The 17738-nt window shown below is 44.9% G+C and overlaps 2 protein-coding genes across 5 annotated transcripts in view; one reads left to right on the forward strand and one right to left on the reverse strand.

Moving 5' to 3' along the window:
- Window positions 1–17738, forward strand: part of LOC140722568 (uncharacterized) — a 424481-nt gene that overhangs the window by 70150 nt on the left and 336593 nt on the right. The window lies entirely within an intron of this gene.
- The window catches only part of LOC140722576 (uncharacterized), a 168382-nt gene that overhangs the window by 32966 nt on the left and 117678 nt on the right, over window positions 1–17738 (reverse strand). For 2 of the 4 annotated variants that reach the window (XR_012097673.1, XM_073037291.1), the window contains exons 1-2: window positions 4817–4961; window positions 915–1087 (exon numbers count right to left, since the gene is read on the reverse strand). The exons of 1 other annotated variant lie outside the window; for it this stretch is intronic. The gene's annotated coding sequence lies outside the window, so the exon portion shown is untranslated. Of the gene's footprint in view, window positions 1–914; window positions 1088–4816; window positions 4962–17738 lie in introns of those variants that run through there. One more of the 4 variants, XM_073037293.1, reaches the window with a different exon arrangement.

Here is a 17738-nt window from a genome sequence, read left to right on the forward strand (position 1 = left end):
TCAGCAATCAGGAATATGTTAATCTCTGTCATAAATATACCCAAATGGCTGCTTCAACCAACCTCTGTGGCAACAAATTCCACAGATCAGACATCTTCTGGCCAAATTTTTTTCTCCACTCAGTTTTAAAGGGAAGCTTCTTTATTCTGAGACTGTGCTGTCAGATCACAGTCTAATGGAAACATCCTCTCCATGTCCACTGCATCCAGGCTTTTCAGCATTTGGTAGGTTTACTTAACCAAACATCCCCCACCACACCCACCGTCCCTCTGAACTCCATTGAGCACAGGTCCAAAACAATCAAATGCTCCTCATACATAACACCGAACATTCCTGAGATTATTCTTGTAAACCTTGTTCACAACAACTGTACTGAACACATTTCTAGGAATAACAAACTAATTGGCACCAGGGTAATTTTCAGGGAAAAGTTGTGGTTACTTTATTGTTCAACTATCACAGGGTGAGCCATTTCCACTTCCACATTAAAACCGGTACATTTCAGGAAACATAAACCAATCCAGAGTGAATGAAATAAAAAGAAATTGGAATTACCAAACTGCTCAGCATGTAAGGAACAGCTGTGGGGAGAGGAACAATCTGTACAATTCAGGTTAATAACATTTTGTCAGGATGACTTCAAACATTTTCAGTTTTTAGTGCAGATCTCCAGCAACTTGAGATTCTGCCCGATTTCCACCACTTTATCCAGATTTGACTTCCACAAAATGCAAGTGATTTTAAAGGGCTGGGCTGCTGGAAGCACATTACCAGACCTGGAGTGCTTGCAACTGTGCCTGACAGAGGCATAAATGGTTCTTCTGGGCACATTCAGTCTCACCAACTATTTCTCACCTTCTATTGTACAGGTATGTAATGTATAAAGGACCAGTGTTTGAGTAAATGAGACTCACCAAACTTCCTCCTCACTGACTCACTGGGAACTCCAAGTCAGCTGATTCAGAGTTCTACTCTCCAGTTGATGCTCTCAGTCCTCGGGCCAGTTCACTTCTTGCTGTTCCCACATCTTAAGTCATGGTTTGCTTCCAGTTGGGGTTTTTCTTCCAATAAACCTCTCATCACAGGTCTAACATTAACCAGAGAGATAATGAAGCACATTAACAATGAAAAGGAGAACCAAACATTTCTGCTTAATGTTACTAAGAACAAAACTCACTGAAATTTAAACGTTGAAGCCAAATATAATAATCTCAGTGAACAATCTTTTATTGTCCCTCACACATCACAAAACAATATGGGATAAGAAGGAGCCATCATTCTGTCATGGTAATACATAAGACACAGGAACAGGATTAGGTGATTTGATCCATCTGGGCTATAAACGTGCAGGAGCAATGTGTGGTTAAGTGCCATGCTCAAGGATACAACGCACTGCCTGGCCAGAGGCTCAAACTCATGACCTTCAGATTGCTTAACCACTTGGCCACATGCACATCACAGAAACCACTCTCCCCCTAGACTTCCCAGTCCCTCGGTAAAGCAGGCAGTGAAATCAAAGATCCCCAAAACCTGGGACGTTCTCCTTTCTCACCCACCCCAGTCCGGGAGAAGACACAACAGCCAGAAAGCTCAACTGCAATTGTGAGCAGCCACAGGAAACGAGGCGAGTCGGGGGAAGTTAACGAGACTCAGTGACCAACATCAGATTCCCCAACACAACATAGAGGAAGCATCCTGACCCAGCCAGGGACTCTGAGCACACACCACGTCATCTTGCATCACAAAGTGAAGGGTAGGGAAGATCTGCAGTAAACAGCCTCACGTGATCTGTTGGTGGGTCTCCCATTTCAACTCTGCAGAAATAGACAGCCTGGGCTCCAGGTTTGGATCGTTCAATGCAGATTAAGTGAAGTCTACACATTTTTGACCAGCCCAGATAATCGGAAAATAAATGAGTAATTGGTTCTCAGTTCGGGGCTCACGGCCAACATCAGATCTCCCAGCTTGGGATCAGTCTCAGTACTCACCGATGGGAACGCAATATCTTCGGCCCACAGACAGTGATCCAGACCCCTGGCTCCCCCACCCAGGAGGTGAGGACCCTTCGCTCGATCCCACAGATGATGCACTTCAGCACTGAGCGGAAAAGAAAACACCGCCCGGCCGGAGACAGTGAACATGCGTGAAGTGAGTGTCACATCATCCGGAGGGCAGGGCCTCAGAAACAGATGCACAGGTGCTGCCCATCTGCTGTTAAATGGGAGGGGCAAACGGGGTCACGTGACCAGTCGGGTCTCCCACCCCAGGCAGAGTTTTCCAGCTACCCACCGTTCTGTGTAAAGAAACAAACTTGCTGCTTACATCTCCTCTCACCTTAAATATATTAGATATTTCAACCCCCAGGAAAAATAGATTGTCTGTCCACTCAGAATCAGAATCAGGTTTATTATCACCGGTGTGTGTCATGAAATTTGAAAACTGTGCAGCAGCAGTTCAATGCAATACATATTATAGAAAGAAAAAAACCTAAAATAAAATAATAAAAACAAACAACTAAATCATTTACAGTAGATCTGGTACCCTTACTCTTTGTGATTTTGATAAATGACCTGGATGAGGAAGTGGAGGGATGGGTTAGCAAGTTTGCTGATGACACAAAGGTTGGGGGAGTTGTGGATAGTGTGGAGGGCTGTCAGAGGTTTCAGTGGGACATTGATAGGATGCAAAAATGGGCTCTAAAGTGGCAGATGAAGTTCAACCAAGATAACTGTAAAGTGGTTCATTTTGTTAGGTCAAACATGATGGTAGAATATAACATCAATGGTAAGACTCTTGGCAGTGTGAAGGATCAGAGGGATCTTGGGGTCCCAGTCCATGGGACACTCAAAGTTGCTACGCAGGTTGACTCTGTGGTTAAGAAGGCATATGATGCATTGACCTTCATCAATTGTAGGATTGAACTTAGGAGCCGAGAGGTAATGTTGCAGCTATATGTGATGCTGGTCACACCCCACTGTGCTCAATTCTGGTTGCCTCACTACATGAAGCATGTGGAAACCATAGAAATGGTGCAGTGGATATTTACACAGATGTTGCCTGGATTGGGGAGCATGCCTTATTAGAATAGTTTGAGAGAACTCGGCCTTTTCTACTTGGAGCAACGGAGGATGAGAGGTGACCTGATAGAGGTGTACAAGATGATGAGAGGCACTGATTGTGTGGATAGTCAGAGAGTTTTTCCCAGGTCTGAAATGGTTATGAAAAGACAGCACAGGTTTAAGGTGCTGGGGAGTAGTTGCAGAGGAAATGTTATGGATAAGTTTTTTTACTCAGAGAGTGGTGAGTGTGTGGAATTGGCTACCAGCAACGTTGGTGGAGGTGGGTAGAATATGGTCTTTTGGATAGGTACCTGGAGACACTGGAGAAAAATAAAGAAATACTAGCTTAGAAAAATAGAGGGCTATGGGTAACCATAGTAATTCCTAAGGTAGGGACATGTTGGCACAACTTTGTGGGCCGAAGGTCTTGTATTGTGCTGTAGGTTTTCTATGTTTCTGTGAATAAATTAAAAATCGTGCAACTAACAGAAATACTATATATTTTAAATGTGAGGTAGTGTTCAAGGGTTCAATATCCATTTAGCAATCGGATGGCAGAGGGGAAGAAACTGTTCCTGAATCACTGAGTGTGAGCATTCAGACTTCTGTACCTCCTTACCTGCTGGTAACATTGAGAAAACCACATGCCCTGGGTGCTGGAGGTCCTTGATAATGGACGCTGCCTTTCTGAGACATGGCTTCTAATCCTCTGGTAATCTTATAAACGTCTATCCAGTCTCACCCCAGCCGGCACAGCTCCGGAGAAAACAACACAATTTTGTCCAACCTCCCGTTAAAGCTCAGGCCCTCTAATCCAGGCAATATCCTGGTAAACCTTTTCTGTGCCCACTCCAAAGCCCCGATATCCTTCCGAGAATGGGGGCGACCAGAACTGTATGAAACACTCCAGATGTGGTCTAACTAGTTTTACAAAGCTGCAACACAACTTCCCGACATTTGAACTCAATGCTTCAACTAATAAAGACAACCATGCCATTTGCCTTCTTAACCACCCGATCAATCTGTGCAGTCTCTTTCAGGGAACGATGAACTTGGAGTCTAAGATCCCTCTGATCATCAACACTGTTCAGGGTTTTGCATTTAACAGTGTATTGTCTCATACATTCGACCTACCGAGCTGCCAAGATGATCATCACTAATCAAATCTCACTGAGATTTCTCAGGTCCTGTTGAACTTATTACCAAGTGCACAAGTACGGGAAGGTACAGGTACAGAGAAACACTGACTTGTGGCAGCATCACAGGCAAGTACATTCAGATAACACACGGAACACAAATTGTACATTTCTCTGTCAGTAACAATACAGAAATATGTTTACGTCATCCTGCTAATAGGACCAGAACAACAGGGGCTGAGCGGCGGCTCATCTCAGACGGTTCGGTGTGAAGGTCTCACAACCCGGACCGACCCCGGCAGATTCTGTGAAGGAAGCGAGGCGAGGCCGCCAGTTCGGGAAAGTTCATCCCCTCCCCCTTCAGGTTTCACCGATCACCTTGTGTTTCTCTCTCCCTCCCCACCCCCACCTTTTATTCTCCAGTCCTGCCGAAAGGTTTCGGCCGGTAATGTCGACTGTATTCTTCCCCTAGATGCTGCCCGGCCTGCTGAGTTCCTCCAGCATTTTGTGCGCGTTGCTCGCATTTCCAGCATCTGCAGATTTTCTCTTGTTTGAGTTCGGGAAAGTGAACTCACTACCCAACGTCAGACCGCCCCGCTCGGGACCGGCTTCAATACTCACCGAAGGGAAATTGTTGGTGTTGCCCCGCAGAGAATAATCCGTCTCCGGCTCCCCGTCCAAGGGGGCGAGAACCCCCTCCCGATCCCGATCTCACCGCCGTCCCGCTTTCACAAAGAACGAAAAAACACTGCCGTTCCCGGGAATGTGAGCATGCGCAATGTGCTTATTGCGTCACCGGCGTTGGGCGGAGCCTCGGAAAATGCTGACGATCTGCGGTAAACAGGATCACGTGACTCGGTGACTGTTCCACCCCCTTCACATATTGCCCGACCCACCGCCGCATTTCCCAAATTATTTCATTATTTCCCTATATTATTTCCAGATTTACACCAGACACGTATTTAGTTTTTTCCCTCCATATCTTCCCCGATCCCTTTTCAGCCACCCCCAGTTCACAGAGTTCTCAGAGTTATAATTTCGATTCCCATCCCATCCCATCACACAATTCAGACCCACACAGGAAATGTGCAGGTTTCAGTTAAATCAGTCTATGTTTATAAACACTTAATTATTAGCCCAGCCGTTAAACCGATAAAGCTCGAGCACAGCAGCACGTGGGTGACGTAACACACCGCGCCCGTCAGGGCAGATCCCGGTGTGGGGAGCCCATGTGTGACGTCAGGCGAGTGGGGGGGGGAGCTGTGTGACGTCACCTGTGGGGGAGAGCTCGTATTTAAAAGCACTTTAATGGATTTTTCGGTGGGACAACAACATTAATCACGGGTTTCATCGCTGAATCCAGTGTTGTGGGATGTAAAGTCCCCTGTTATGTGTCCGGCTGTGCCGTGTTGTTGGTGGAGTGGGCAGCGTGGTGTTTGTCTCGATTCGGGTCACAACACCAGAATTGCCAGCGGGGTCCACACACAGTGTATCAGTCAACAGAAAACCTCTCGTCCCTGCAGTCTTTGTCTCCTAGTAAACTCAACACCCTGACGGTGTGGACCATAGATACCCCTGCCTCTCAGAGTCAGGGAATCATTCAGACAGCTGATCGCTGAGAGGATTTATATTTATTGGTCATTAAAGTTCTCCCAGATTCGTTTGGACGGATTTGATGTGGAGTTCGGGGTGTCACAGTGAAAGGGCCGGACGGTCGAACTCTCTCCGTTGTCCAAACATCCTTCCAGGTGAGGGGACACTTCACCTGTGAATCTTCCGGGGTCGCCCGTTGTGTCCGCTGCTCCCGACGCGGCCGCCTCTACACTGGTGACATCGGCTCCTCCGCAGTTGTGCGGGTAGGGTTGTTTGGGGGGGGGGGGGGGGGGGGGGGGGTGGCGGTCGACGATATTGTTCCCTTTTGTGCGGGAGGGGTGGATTTTGGGGGTTTGATGATCGGGATGCTGTCTTTTTGATACGGGGGTTGAGGTGGGAGTTTGATTTTTCTCTCTGAACGACTTTCGTGTTTTTCCGGAGAAGAAAAAAAGCTCAAGAATTGTTTACGGATACCTGCTTTGATAATAAATTAACCTTTGAACTATCCGCTCCGAGCGGGACTTCCTGGTGTCCAAACATTTTCATTCCGATTCCCTCTGGGCAATCTACTGATGTTGAAAATGATCATAACATGATAAGGAATGGCTACAAGTGGCACATGCAACTCGTTCATTATCTGATCCAGAAACACGTTATGCCCAGATTGAAAAAGAATTGCTCAGCATTATGTTTCCTTGTGAGGCATTTCATCAGTTTGTGTCAGGGCAATCTTTAATATTGAAAATTATCATAAACCTCTGATTGCATTGTTTTATGCGGGGGGTGGGGTGGGAGTGTGTTTTTTCTCTCTGATAGATGCTGCCCGGCCCGGCTGAGTGGTGGTGTCAATGACCTCTGTATCAGAGAACAACACGGGTTTCTACATCCTCCTGTGAGATATAAATGTCCTCACAGTGGATTCGGATCAGCTGGCATATCTGGAGTTTGCAAAGGGAAAGTGAATAGGGAAGGGGCTGAGGAGAGAGAGTTTTAATCAGCAACCCATCGTCCGGGATGGAGAGGTACAGGAGCTGTCTGATAGATCGTTTTACAGTGATTGTATTTTTAAATAATCTCACAGATGGTGACTGAGGAAGAGGCTTGTTGAGGGAGGATACCCGGGGGTGAGCAGGTCAGACACGGTATCAGGAGAGTGACAGAGATGTGATTTCCTGTGTCACAGGTACAGACAGTCGTCTCAAGTGAGGAGTTTGTGTGGAGATGCAGCTTCCCTGGAGCTGGAGGAAAGAGGACACACCAACAGGTGGAACTAGCTGTGGGAAGACATGGTTTGTCAGGTCTGACGACGGGCTGAATGTACCATAACCTTCAGACTGAATCAGAAAACCATTCTGAGGGTATTTGAAAAGTCAGAAGCAGGGGAGATGTGATCCCATGTCTCCATCAGAACCTCAGTGAGATGGTTCCAGTTATAACGTGCAGGGGTGAAAGCACAGTGTTTGGGGTCTGATTTAATCACTGATTCTGACACAGTGAGAGGGTTAGTTTTGCTGTAAGGCAGCAACATTAATGGAAGAAGACACAGGAACTTCATCAATTGCCAGTTGTTTAGCAAAAGTGATCAACTTGTATGTTACCTTGACAGAAACAGATACTCACAGTGGTGACAAAAGGGTGCAGTCTGGTTTATTTCAGGTTGGAGAGGGGTGTGGAGTTTTGAAATCAATGCCTTGCATTGTTAATTTAGCATGTCCGGAGTGGTGGATCACACAGCACGGAAACAGGCATTTGGCCGGCCATACCTGTTCTGACCATCCACTCACTGTCTACACTGGTCCCATTTATCAGCACTTGGTTCATAGCCGACTGTATCTCGGCAGTTTCAATGCTCACCCACTTCGTAAATGTTGTGAAGGGACCTGCCTCCACCACCACCTCGGGCGGTGTGTTCCAGATTTCAGCTACCCTCTGAGTGAGAAATCTCTTCCTCAGATCCCTCTAAACCTCTTCATCCTCTGCTTAAATCCATGCCCTCTGATCGGTGACACCTCTGTCCCAGGATCGTGGCCGATATGGGCATCAGCGAGGCCTTTGATAAGGTTCACATGGTAAGTTGCTGTGGAAAGTCAGATCACACGGGATCCAGGGAGAGCTGGCTCACTGGATGCACAGTTGTCTTGATGGTAGGAAGCAGAGAGTGATGGTGGGAGGCTATTTATTGGACTCGAGGCCCGGGCCTAGTGAGGTTCCCCAGGGTTACACCCCATTGCTCTCATTATTTATTGATATTTAATGATATTTGCATTTGCACAGTTTGTTGAATTCTATGCTCCACTTGATCGTTCATTGATCCTGTTACTATTCTATAGATTTGCTAAGTGTTCCTGTAGGAAAAACAATCTCAGGGTTGTATGTAGTGACATATATGTATTCTGATAACATTTACTTTGAACATCAACCATTATTGTCATCTAGATCAATAATTTGGTTAATAATGTACAGGATATGGAGAGTAGGTTTGCAGCAAGTTCAATTACATTTTTCTGAAAGATATTCAGTATAAACTCTTCACTCTGTTTCCCTCTCCGCACTCGACCACCCCCTCCCCTTACTGTCTTCCCTCTCTGCCCCGTCCTCCCTCTCACCCTGACATTGGACATACGTTCAGGGTGAAAGTGAATTATTTTCGGGGAATCTGAAGGGGAATTCTTCACTCGGAGGTTGGTGAGAGTGTGGAATGAGCTGCCAGTGGAAGTGGAGGATGTGGGTTTGATTTAGACACTAAAGAGGAATTTGGGTGAGGACGTGGATGGGAGGTGTATGGAGGCTCTGGTGCAGGTAGTTGGAACCAGGCAGTAACATCAAAAACAGGTCAGCAAGGACTAGAAGGGCCTGTTTCGGTACTGCTGCTCTCTGTGACTCGAATAATATTCTCATTCGTAATTTCCACAGTCAGTACTTTGCTACTTATGAGTGAACCCAGAAATTTACTCAAACAAGAACTGAAAGACTGTTGGTTGGCTAAAAATAGTGTTTACAAGCTGTGATACTTGCCAAAGGGGGTGCTACTCAGTAGTGACCATGCAGGGTGCCCAAACTTTTGCTTCGGGCCCTTTTCCGTTTCTGTTATTTTGAAATTGTAAAAGATGGAAATAAAAATGTAATCTTGCTTAAAATATATAAAAAAATGTGTCATCTTTAACTTTATGCCTTTTGTAATCAGGTCATCGTTTACTCGCTTAGCTATTCACAGTAAAAGAAATTTTGAACAGGGGTGCCCAAACTTTTGCATGCCACTGTATATATCCTGTGCCTTCCAAAAATTCCAGACATTGCTGCTCTGTTTTCGTCCCGGCCCATGTATTTTTTGATCAATTTTGACCAATTTTTCTCTCGTGCCTCTCTAATTCTCTTTATTCCACCTGACTTTAGCTTCTCCTTCTCTAATGTCAGGGTGAATTTGATCACATTAAGATCACTTACCCCTAAAAGTTCTTTGGACTTAAGTGACCTAATTAATTCTGGTTTATTACAACACCCAATCCAGAAAAGCTGACCCCCAAGTGGGCTCAATCACGAGTTGCTCTAAAAAAGCATTTTGTAGGCATTCAAGGAATTCCTCCTCTTGAGACCAACACCATCCCAATTTTCCTAATCACCTGCATGACAATCCCCATGACTACTGTAACATTGCCCTCTTGGCATGCATTTTCTATCTCCCATTGTAATTTGAGGACCTCATTCTTACTATTGTTTGGGGGTCTCTGTACAATTCTCATCAGGGATTCTTTTTTACATTTGCTGTTCCTTAATTCTACCCACAGATTTTACACTTCTTTCTAATGATTTTATTTAAGATTTTACCAACAGAGCCACACAACCCCACTACCAGCTTGTTCTTGGCTTCTTCTTTCAAGAAACATATAAGTATCTGGGAAACAAAAGGACCTGCAGATGCTAGAAATCTAGAGAGCTACACACAAAGTGCTGGAGGAGCTCAGCATGTCAGGCAGCATCTATGGATGGGAATCAACATTTCGGGCCAAGACCCTTCACTGGGACTCTTGATACCCACGTATCTGGAATATCAACAAGCAAAGAAAATAGAAAGTAGTGCAAAATAGGGGAAACCTTTGACAAAATTCAGTTCAAGGCTTTAAAAAAAACTACCAAATAGAGCTCAGTAATTAACAAATACAACACAGGCAATAAACACTTTCATCAATACTGACATCGACTTTTTTTTTAATAAAAATATCTTGGTCCCATTTCAATCAGTAAAATTTAGAAAGATAAACAAGAACGTAAAGAAAGCTTTAGAAAAGACTATTTACACTCAAACCCACTTAGATTAACACTACCTTGGACAGATGGAGGAAGAGAAATAACACACATAAAATAAAAAATATCACAGAACAGTCAGATAAAACTTCTAGGTATATATATTTTCATCAAAAATGAACTGGATTCAGCACTCCATGTGTGTATATGCAATTGTGATAAGAAATACAGACCAGAAAACTTAAATGAGAGGCCAACTCAGAAAAAATAATCATCACTATGGAATGAAACATTAATCAGTGGAACGAGAATGATCCTCCATGGGAGACATCCCAACAATCTAAGCAGATGAGATGGTGACAAAATTATACATTAATCAATACATTATTTCAGGTAGGACAATCAATAATAACCATCCGGATACAATATTACAAGATAAACAAGCAGGAACAACTCCCTTAACAGATAAAGCATTTCCCAACACACACATGTTCCTCGACCAGTGGAGCACTTCACCACAGGTATTGTTCGTGTCATCAGTCAGACAAACAAAAGATTTTCTCTGTCAATCAGCTTCAAAATGTTTCTACTCTGACATTGCCATGCCCCACTTCTGATTTCCTTCTCCTCGACTTCTTCACTCTGCAGAAAACTCAAAGGAAACCTCTTCACCACAGAGTGGTGTCTGTTTGGAATCCGTCACCACTGGATCACCATCCAGGGAGAGCGAGAGATGAACAACAGGAGAGGATTTAAAAGGACTGTCGTGGAACTGAATCACTGGCAGGGTCCAGCTGGCCTGAGTTGACTCTCTACTGTACACTAGGTGTGTTATAAATTCACTAAGTACCAGAGACAGAGTTTAAAATAGAACTGATTTATTTGTCTCAGATGCAGAATATTAAACTCCAGTCCCATTAAAGGTGAATGTGCAGCAGAAGAAACTCCTCCCATGCCCAGTGACCAGGGTGCAGAACCGGGTGTGGTGAGCAGCAGCAATAATTGCAGAGTTCAGCACCGAGAGACACTGTCGAAATTGCATTCAGCAATGGTGATGGACAAGTATCCAGTATGCAGCTCATTGAAACTTTCTCCCCAGTGTGAACCCGGTAGAGTGTCACAAGTCTTACATGCTGTAAGGTTTCACTGCTGATGTAACAACCTCTCAGTAATGTTTCCCAGCTGAGGTAATGGTTTCTCAGTAGCAGCAATGTTTAGGCTATGACTAGAGATAACAGGGTTTTGGAGTGTGGGGCTGTCCAATGACAGAAATGTCCTTTCTTGTGAGTCTGGAAGAGTGATTTTCATGGTCTTTTGCCAGGGAGAGATGAGAAAATGCAAATGGAGAGAGTGGGCCCTTTTTCTTTTTTTTATTTGTTTTCTTTACTAACCCTCTGGTCAAAGTAAGAATTACAAAACTCAATTGTTTAATCACATATTGTTTACTGTTATTTCAGGGTACTGATTTGTAGCAGGGGACACATCACACAGCATCCATCCAAACGAGATTTCTTAAGTTTAGCCAGGCTGGGGTCTATCACCCCTTATATTAAGCTGCTAGCTGAAGTGAGAGTTACACAAGGTTAATTCACTGAGTGAATCGCTTCCCACATTCACAGCAGTTGAACGGAATCTCCCCAGTGTCAACAGTGATACACATTTGGTGCATTTGGCTGAGAGAATTTTTTCCCAAAGTCTGAGCATGAAATCGGCCTCTACCCAGTGTGAACTCGCTGGTGTCTCTGTAGTTGAGATGTCCGAGTGAATCCCTTCCCACAGTCTGAGCAGGTGAACGGCCTCTCCCCAGTGTGAACTCTCTGATGTACCTTCAGTTGAGATGACGAAGTGAATCCCTTCCCACAGTCTGAGCAGGTGAATGGCCTCTCCCCAGTGTGAACTCTCTGATGTACCTTCAGATGAGATGACATAGTGAATCCCTTCCCACAGTCTGTGCAGGAGAACGGCCTCTCCCCAGTGTGAAATCGCTGATGTATCTTCAGTTGAGATGACGAAATGAAACCCTTCCCACAGACTGAGCAGGTGAACGGCCCTTTCCCTGTATGGGCTGACTGGTGTGACAGCAGGTGAGATAACCGATTGAATCCCTTCCCACAGTCTGAGCAGGTGAACCGCCACTTCCCAGTGTGAACTGACTGGTGTCTCTGCAGGAAAGATGATTCAGTGAATCCCTTTCCACAGACTGAGCAAGTGAATGGCCACTCCCCAGTATGAACTAACTGGTGTCTCAGTAGGTGAGGTGACAAAGTGAATCCCTTCCCACAGACTGTGCAGGTGAACGGCCTCTCCCCAGTATGAACTCGCTGATGTACCTTCAGTTGAGATGAGCAAGTGAATCCCTTCCCACAGTCTGAGCAAGTGAACGGCCGCTCCCCAGTGTGAACTCGCTGATGTAACTTCAGTAGACATGACTGAGTGAATCCCTTCCCACAGTCCGAGCAGGTGAATGGCCTCTCTCCAGTGTGAACTCGCTGATGTACCTTCAGTTTATATGACCGAGTGAACCCCCTCCCACAGTCCGAGCAGGTGAACAGCCGCTCCCCACTATGAACTCGCTGGTGAGCCATTAGGGTGGATGATTGAGTAAATCCTTTCCCACACTCTGAGCAGGTGAACGGCCTTTCCCCAGTGTGAACTGACTGGTGTACCAGTAGGTAGGATGACTGAGTGAATCCCTTCCCACAGTCTGAGCAGGTGAATGGCCTCTCTCCAGTGTGAACTCTCTGATGTATCTTCAGCTTAGATGACGAAATGAATCCCTTCCCACAGTCTGAGCAGATTAACGGCCTCTCCCCAGTGTGAACTCGCTGGTGAGCCATTAGGTCAGCTGACCGAGTGAATCCCTTCCCACAGTCTGAGCAGGTGAACGGCCTCTCCCCAGTGTGAACTCACTGGTGAGCCATTAGGTCAGATGACCGAGTGAATCCTTTCCCACAAATTCAGCAGATGACCAGCCTCTGCCCAGTGTGAACTTGCTGAAGTACCTTCAGTTGAAATGACCGAGTGAATCCATTCCCACTGTCTGAGCAGGTGAACTCCCATGTAAAATGACGGGCATGCCAGTGAGTTAGATGATAGAGTGAATCCCTCCCCACCGTCTGAGCAGGAAGGATGATCGTGTGAATCCCTTGCTGCACTTCTTAAATATCTGGACAAAGACAGCAAAACTGGCGTGTTGTGTTTGAGATTCCCGTAGACAAATTCCTTGTCATTTTTAACCTGTAAAAAAGATTTACAAAATCCATCAATGGGTGTAGGACAACATTTCAGATGAGATCACTTGAGTTGTCAAGGTGTGATCTGACATCACACTGTTACAGTGAAGTTCATCCCAAGTTGGAGAGAGAAATCATCTTCTAACTGGGCACAATGCTGGTATCTGGAATGACCATCAAACTCTCTGATGCTCCTCCTGTCTCTATAAGAATGGGACATTTCTGCCATCTCCAATCTGTGACTTGGCTCAGTTTGACTCTCTCCATTGGTATTATTCCCTGTTACCACTGAGCTGCATGGGCTGCTGGCCCCACAGTAACTGAACACTCTGACGCAAATAACCTTTGTTAACATGCAGATGGGAATCTCACACAAATGTCTGGAAGCGCATTTCACGCACCCACCACTACCTGTGTAGAAAACGTACCCCAAAATCCCCTCGGTATCTATTTCCAAGCAGCTTAAAACTATGCCCCCTCATGTTAGCCATTTCATCCCTGGGAAATTTCAACCATAGAAACATAGAGCATTACAGCACAGAAACAGGACTTTTGACTCTTCTTGGTTGTGCCGAACCATTTTTCTGCCTAGTCCCAATGACCTGCACCTGGGCCATATCCCTCCAAACCCATCTCATCCACATACCTGTCCAAGTTTTTCTTAAATGTCAAAAGTGAGCCCACATTCACCACTTCATCTGGCAGCTCATTCCACACCTCCACCACTCTCTGAGTGAAGAAGACACCCCAATGTTCCCTTTAAACTTTTACCCCTTCCCCCTTAACCCATGACCTCTGGGTTTATTCTCCCCTGGCCTCAGTGGAAAAAGCCTGCTTGCATTCACTCTATTTATACCCATCATATTCTTATACACCTCTATCAAATCACCCCTCATTCTCCTACGTTCCAGGGAATAAAGTCCTAACCTATTCAACCATTCTCTGTAACTCAGTTTCTCAAGTCCCAGCAACATCCTTGTAAACCGTCTCTGCACTCTTTCAACCTTATTAATATCCTTCCTGTAATTAGGTGACCAAAACTGCACCCAATTCTCCAAATTCAGTCTCACCAATGTCTGATACAACCTCACCATTACATTCCAACTCTTATACTCAAAACTTTGATTTATAAACACCAATGTAACAAACCTTTGGCTATCCCACGATCAACATCCCTCATCATTCTATAAAATTAAAAAAGTCTCTAAACATAAACAAGGAAATTACACATTGCTTTGAGGATTTGTTGGAAGTATACAAAACGATGAGGGAGAAGATTGGTAAATAAATGCAAGCAGCTTTTTCCACTGAGGTTGGGTGGGACCACAACCAGTGGTCATGGGTAAGCGGGGAAGGTGAAAATTTAATGGGAACATGTGGAAAAGCTCTTCACTGAAATGTTCGTGACAGTGTGTAATGAGATGTCAGCACAAGTGTTGGATATGAGTTTGGTTTCACCATTTAAAAGAAGTTTGGATGGGAGCCTGGATGGTAGGGGTATGGCCAGCGATGGTCCCAGTGCAGGTAGTTGCATTAGACAGCTTAAATGGAAGCATTGGAAAGTCAGGAGGACACAACCATGGCTGAAATGAGAAGCCAAAGCCAACATAAAAGCCAAAGTGAGGGCAAACAAAAGAGCAAAAACTATTGGGAAGCTTTAAGAATCCAACTGAAGACCACTAAACAAAAAGTCAGATAAGCTCAGGGTGTGGCATTAATTACTGTACTCATTAATGAGTCTTGGTTGCACCCAACAGTCTGAGGCATTTAGAGGAACAAAATATCCAGGGTCTCAATATCTCTTGAAAACCAAGGTTCCCTGCACCAGTTACCTTACAACTTTTATTTTGGCAGGCACATACAAACTCTACACCCTCACTTCTGAAGAACTCCCACTTACAAGTACTCCTTTTCTAGAAAAACAGCCTGTCCCAATCCACACTTGTTAGATCTTTCTGATACCATCAGAATTGACCTTTCTCCAATTTAGAGACCTTTCTCAACCCATCGTCCAGCCCTCTCTTTTTACATATTTACTTGGAATCTTATGTCATTACGATCGCTAGATACAAAGTGTTTCCGAACACTAATTTCAGTCACTAACACTGGATCATTTCCTAACAGTCTATTGCACACTTCTACGTTAGGAATTCTACATCCAGATTAAGAGCACATTTGACAAACTCTTCCCCATTTAGTCCTTTTACAGTATGGGAGTTCCACTCAATATATAAAAGTTAAAATTGCTTACTATTTCAACCTTTGTTTCTTAGCACTGTCAGTGATCTCTACAAAGTTTGTTCCTCTAAATCTCTGAGTGTTGGGTGCAACCAAGTCCCAATAATGGCTACAATATCATAATTCCCTGTCCTGAGCTCATCGGGCTGTCCTACAATGCTTCTTGCATTGTGATATACACAGCTCAGCACATTCATCGCACCAGGCTCAACCATTTGATTGCTGACTCTGTCTGAGGTCTGAACAGCATCTGTCTGGGTGTCTAGAAAGCAACCTCTCCCTCAATGTCACAAAAACAAGGGAACTGGTTGTGGATTACAGGAAGAATGGAGACGGGCTAACCCCTATTGGCATCAATGGATCTGGGGTTGAGAGAGTGAACAGCTTTAAGTTCCTCAACATAAACATCACTGAGGATCTCATGTGGTCTGTACATACCGACTGTGTGGTATGTGGCCATATCCACATATGGTATGTATATGGTATTTATCCACCCCCCCCCCCAACGGTTTATAAAGTGGTCTACCTGTTGTTGTAGGAGATGGCCCCAAGGCTATTCTGCGACGGTTGTTTAACCTCATTCCCCTTTCTGACTCTCACCCAGTTTAATGTGTCCTGTACCTTGGGTGTAACTCACCTCTCTTGATGTCATAACTATCACCCCCTCTGAGTCCCAGATGATCCAGAATTCATACATTTCCAGCTCCAGCTCCTTAAAGTGCAGGGTTACAAGCTGCAGCTGGATGATATCTTGTATGTGAGGGTATCAGGGACACTGGAGGTCTCCCCACCTTTCCACCAATGTCCCATCTAATTTGCGATGACCAGTGTGTCAAAACACCTTGTGCTGTGCAATTTTCACCCACTGACAACAAGACGTGCACACTGAATTTTAAATAGGGTGGTATTTCTTTTAACAGCTAGCTAGTATTGTATGTAGTTTTGCTACAATAAGTGTATGGGACATTGGAAAAGATGTTGAATTTCCCCATGGGGATGAATAAAGTATCTATCTATCTATCTAAATCACTGTCGATAAGAGCTTTGATCTCATCTGGATTTGATCGAGTTCATCTGCACTCTCACACAAAATATGTCGCAAGCCTGTTGCAGGTTATGAAGGATTTTCTCACTAGAGCTTTTGCACACCCTCTGTATGTGATTTGCTTGCTAAATGATACTTTACAAAGACAGATTTCCAAATATCACTCCACTTCTTCCCACTTGTAAATTTTCCAACTGTAATCGCCACAATACTGTAACACCAGTTTCTGTATTGTACATAAATATTTCCCCTGAACCCTCCCCCAAGTGACAGATGGTGTTGAACTCAGTGTGGCAATGCCATTGAACATAAACGGAAGGGCAGTAGTCTTTCTGTCTCATTGGAGTCTGGCACATTTGTGATGTGAAAGCTATTAGTTGCCCAGGACAAAGGTGTTTGATATCATTATGTGCCCAGAGAGAATGGGACAAAACATGTTCTCACCGGTAGAAAAGTGCAGACCGAGAGGCGGTAGCTCAAGCAACACACACAAAATGCTGGAGGAATTCAGCAGGCCAGGCAGCATCTATGGAAAAGAGTACGAATGCTGAGTTCCAGCATCTGCACATTTTCTCTTGTCTACGATTGGAGAAAGAACAAAGGTGATTTTCTCAACTGGTGATGTAAAAGATGTTTTTTTTTCCCTTTCTCCGAGTTCCTAATCCTTGCATTTAGATAGCTGGAGATCAGCTCTGTCCGAGAGATCCATCAGTTCCCATTCCCTCATCAGCCGGAAGCTCACCGGGGCCCGCGTACGGATCGTGGGACTGAGAGAGAGGGAACAGAGCAGGACTGTCCCAGGATTGCGGACTATGATGTCCAGAGTTCACAGCAAATGTCCCTCAGTCGGTGTTTAAGATAGTAGCCCGGAAAATCATTCTTACCTTTACCGATCATCCGGAGGTCCTTTGTGTACGGCGCGCATGCGTGCTATTCGGTGACGTCATCGACCTTGATGCCTGCGCATTTGATCGTTGCTTCAGAGGCAGCGAAATTTTAAACCCAGGGGCTTATGGGTAATCGAGGTGCCATTAAACGTTCCTGCTAGCACCGGTTTCATGTCTACACCGCAGGGTTTTTTCTGTGTAGAAAACTTAGTAACTGTTTTAACGTAGAAAGCGGCTCCCAGAAACAATATACTCAACATCAACAGGCATTCCATTTATCTAATGCCTCTCGGACAACCCTCTTA

Source organism: Hemitrygon akajei, unplaced genomic scaffold, assembly GCF_048418815.1.
Source record: "Hemitrygon akajei unplaced genomic scaffold, sHemAka1.3 Scf000080, whole genome shotgun sequence".
Taxonomy (NCBI): Eukaryota; Metazoa; Chordata; class Chondrichthyes; order Myliobatiformes; family Dasyatidae; genus Hemitrygon; species Hemitrygon akajei.